The 4,693-nt window shown below is 25.6% G+C and overlaps 1 long non-coding RNA gene across 1 annotated transcript; it reads left to right on the top strand.

The window, feature by feature from the left end:
• The first annotated feature begins 3,898 nt into the window (after nucleotides 1–3,898).
• LOC140919123 (uncharacterized) lies at nucleotides 3,899–4,693 on the top strand. Its single transcript, XR_012161709.1, has 4 exons — nucleotides 3,899–3,921; nucleotides 4,005–4,078; nucleotides 4,164–4,278; nucleotides 4,581–4,693. It is a non-coding gene; the product is annotated as an uncharacterized lncRNA (long non-coding RNA).

Below are 4,693 nucleotides of genomic sequence, written 5' to 3'. Positions count from 1 at the left end.
TTTTTATATATTCGTATTTTATGATTATTTTTAATAAATTTATGTATTTTCTGTCAAATAGAATATATATATTTTTATTTTATAAAGTGTTACTAAAAAAATGGATTGACATTAATGTAATTTAATTTTTAACGTATAAAATCATTACTCACAATAAGTGAAATGATATAATTGTTCATAAAAGGAAAATTAAAAAAAGAATATTTATGTCGATATTTATGAGTGATTAGATGATTTATTTTATTTAATGACTAATAATATAAATTATTACCATTGGTAAATGACTAATAATATTATAAAATAACTTATAAAATAATTTGATAATAATATAAATTATAAGTTATTATCAAATTGTAAAATAATTTGACTATTTAATATTTTTTATTTTAAAATTTAAAAAATGTTAATATTGAATGTAGCGTAGTCTAAATTTATTTGTTTTATTAGTATGATTTTTTAATTGCGAGCATGAGAAGTTGTTGTAAAAAAAATTATTGAATATATTTCATCAAGAGTTTGAAATTAATTTTATTAAATATTTACATATACTTTAAATCAATTTTAGGTATTTAAAAGTTTTAACTATTTGTTTGTGCAATTGAATTATAGTTATGTTGATATGTACCAAAAATAAAGTTTATTAAAAAATAATTTAATTTTATGCAATACTTTAAATCAATTTTAGGTATTTAAAAGTTTTAACTATTTGTTTGTGCAATTGTATTGTAGTTATGTTAATATGTACCAAAAATAAAGTTTATTAAAAAATAATTTAATTTTATGCAATACTTAAATTTTCATTTATTTTTTAACATTCAAATTATCATTATAATAAGAAAAATTAAAATAAAAAACAGCATTCAATTATAAATATATAATTTAATTGATAAAAATTTAGTGTTAATATATTTTTTCAAAACACATATATATATTAAACTTTTGTTAATTATATTTTTTAATATATTTTCATATATTATAATTTTAAATAAATATGTGTATTTTAATAATTGGAAGTAACTTTTTTAATAATTTTTTTCATATATTCTTATTTTTTGATTATTTTTTATAAATTTGTCTATTTTTTATCAAATAGAATATATATTTTTATTGTATAAAATGTTACTAAAAAATGGACTGACATAAATTAAAGGAAATTATAAATGGATTGACATTATTGAGTAATTGAATTTTTAACGTATAAAATCATTACTCACCATAAGCGGAATAATATAATTGTCCATGAAAGAAAAATATTTATGTCGATATTTATGAGTGATTAGGTGGTTTTTTTCCATTGAATTTAATGACTAATAATATAAATTATTACAAATGACTAATAATATTATAGAAAAAATTATAAATTTATTATAAAATAACTTATAAAATAATTTGATAATAATATAAATTATAAATTATTATAATATGGTAAAATAATTTATAAGTTATAAATTTATTATAAATAATTGTAAAATAATTTTATAATAATTTTATAATAATTTTATAATTTATAAATTTATTATAAAATAATATTATCAAATAGATTTTGGAGGTATTAAAGAAATTGTGGAAGGAAAATGAGAAATATGGATTAAAGAGATTAAAGAAGTTGATGAAGGAGGAATATTTAAGGAGATTAAGGATTGAAAGCATGATTGATAGGGGAGAAAGAAGGAGAGGTCGACATCAGCTTTTTGGCTAATGTGAAAAATATTTGTATAGGTGAATGAAATAGAATTAAGTAGCATTCGGGGATGAGGTGGCATTCGGGGGTCTGTTTTAAATATATATAATAGATCTTGTTACATATGTAAAAATATATAGAATTGCATATATATTTTGTAAGGTCACAAATATACAAGCACAAATATAATGTTAATACTCATAAATCAAGTAAGAAATCGTCTTATTATGGTACTTATATACATAATATGCTTAAACTTAAGTGAATATTCTCCGACCTTTATGAAACTTAAAAATTTATTGGCCAAACCACTAACCAAATATTTATATACACAGCGTATTGTAACTCATATTGATTTAAGTATTTTAGTATTTTGGGTCAATAGGGTTTAGGGTTTAGGGTTTAGGGTTTAGTAGTTGTGAATAAGATTTTAATATTTCAAAAAATAATATAATCTACTTATTTAGTTTGTAGAGTATTTTTTTCAAGTGAATTTATTTGAGTAATTATTATATATGAGTTGGCAAATACACATTTGCAAATATGTAAAATGTTTTGCATAGTGAAGATCATCCTACAAATAAAATTCATAAATTATATTTAATGTTAAAAGTCTTAAAAGTATTTTAATAAATATTAATATATGTAATTATCTACCACAAAAGCAAATTAATCATGCTCTTTTGTTGTTGTCAAATCTAAATTTATTGTCAAAATATTGTTAGAAAATTATAAAAATGAGTTTGTCATTTAATATTCATTTCATTACAATCATGTCAAAGAAGTAAAAAATCTAAATTCCAATATTTTAAGTATGAGACTTCTATACAACATGATTTGAGAATTTTCACAAACAACTCGTATGTACGGTTGAGTAAAGGTAAAACATATGTAGAAACTTAAAATTGGTAGTATTTTAAAAAAAAAATTGACAATATAAAACATCTCCGTAAAAAAACCACAAATACTTTTTTAATATAAATGGTACATAGTTTTCTCTCGAATACACAATACTAACACTCATATAAAGCTGAATGTGGACAATCTTCTTTGTCTTTTGAGGAGCCAATACACTTTCATGTCATAAATGAGTTAAAATATGTCTGCAAAAACAATACTCTAACTAAGAACAATCAAGATTTTGAGAAAAATGAGCAAATAGGTATAATATGTTACAAAATACAACTCATTCAAAAGTTGTGTAAAAAAAAAAGAATTTTCCAACTATATCTACTTCTTTGAATTCAAGTGTTCTAATTTTTGGGAATTAGTGTATAGAGTTAAAGTAGTCGAATGTATATAATTATGTAAATATGAATTTGTTTGTGGTTCAAGTGTTCTAATTTTTGGGAATTAGTGTATAGAGTTAGAGTAGTCGAGATCATTTAAAAGTGAAATAGTTTTATATTTCTTCAATCGAATTATTGGTTATATATTGATGTTAGTGTCATTTCTTTTGTTGTTGTAATTAGATGTAAATTACAAATAAATTATTGTGAATGTGTAATTAAGTGAGTTTTTAACTTGAAGTAAGGAGTAGGAGTTGTGGCGCCGCCTTCGCACTCTTGAATCATGTTAATGATACTTTTAATTACCCATGTTTGAATTTGAATGACTGCAGTTATGATTACCTTAAGTAGTTGACTACATGAGTAGGAGGAACTAGCTACCCTGATGACTCATCGTCAATGAAAGAGACAACGATAACTCAATATTTTGTTAGAAGTACCTTTTAATTTTATTTTTTTAATAGTTAAAAAACACGTCCATTGCTTATATCAATTGAATGAATCTATTATATATATTTAAAACAGACCCCCGCCACCTCACCCTGAATGCCACCTCAGTCCATTTCATCCACCTGTACAAATTTTTTCAACATCAGCAAAAAATCTGACGTGGACCTCTCCTCCTTTCTCCCCTCTCAATTATCATCTCCTCATTTCTCCCCTCTCAATCCCTAATATCCTAATCCTAATATCAATCCCTAATATCCTAATCTCTTTAATCCCCCTCTCCCGGTACCATTCCAGAGCATGCAAAATCCTCTCTCTTCGCTCTCCGCCCCAAAACTGACCCACCCCAAACCCACCGCACAGCGCCAACCTGGTCCTCCCATACCTGTTGATCATCAACATGCATTTTCACATCGTATTGGTCGCGGTCCACCAAACATGGACCGAGTTCCGTACCCTCGTGGTTATGAAGGACCGCATTCTCCAAGACCATGGAATTCTCAGGTTAGTAACCCTTCTCATTGTGCCTACCCTAACCCTTTGTGCATTCAAGAAGGATGTTATAACCCTTTAGGTATGTGTTTCAGGCAGTTAACAGAGGAAATCCAGGGACAACAGCTGATACATTTAATTTGCCTTCAAGAAATAGCACTCCTGGGATGTGAGTTCAGGACTTCTTTTTCCCTTTTAATGTGACCATATATTTTACTTGATATTTTATAGTGATATTGTGTTGTTATTTTCAGGAATGGAAACCAATCACAGAATCCAAATAGCTCAACCTTTGAGATCACCATCCCTCATATGTATTTGATCCATGTGTATGGGGAGAACAACAGCAACCTGAATCAAATTCAACAGGTGTGTTTGAGATTATTTTTTAGAGATTTTAAAAAAAGTAGAAGTTATTTGATGTTGTTTATCATATAAAAATCTTTGTTAAAAAATCATCTATTAAAAATAATTTTGTAGAAGTTACTCAAAACAGCTTTTCATTTGAAGTGGTCTTTAGTTCTCATTTTTTTAACAATCTGTAATAAACAGATGAAAACTCTTCAAAAATGTAACATATTTCTCATATATCTTATTATTGATCCATTTCTCAGTCTGCAAGAAATTGTCGTTTATTTATGTTTTGATTTTTGGTGTATCCTAACTGTCAGATCTCTGGTGCAAACGTGGTTGTTCATGATCCAAAACCTGGTGCTACAGAAGGGCTGGTGATTGTATCTGGAACACAAGAGCAAACTCACTCTGCTCAGTGCCTAATTCAAGG

This window comes from Cicer arietinum, chromosome 8, assembly GCF_000331145.2.
Source record: "Cicer arietinum cultivar CDC Frontier isolate Library 1 chromosome 8, Cicar.CDCFrontier_v2.0, whole genome shotgun sequence".
Classification (NCBI taxonomy): domain Eukaryota; kingdom Viridiplantae; phylum Streptophyta; class Magnoliopsida; order Fabales; family Fabaceae; genus Cicer; species Cicer arietinum.
This window is presented reverse-complemented; position numbering and strand designations above follow the sequence as displayed.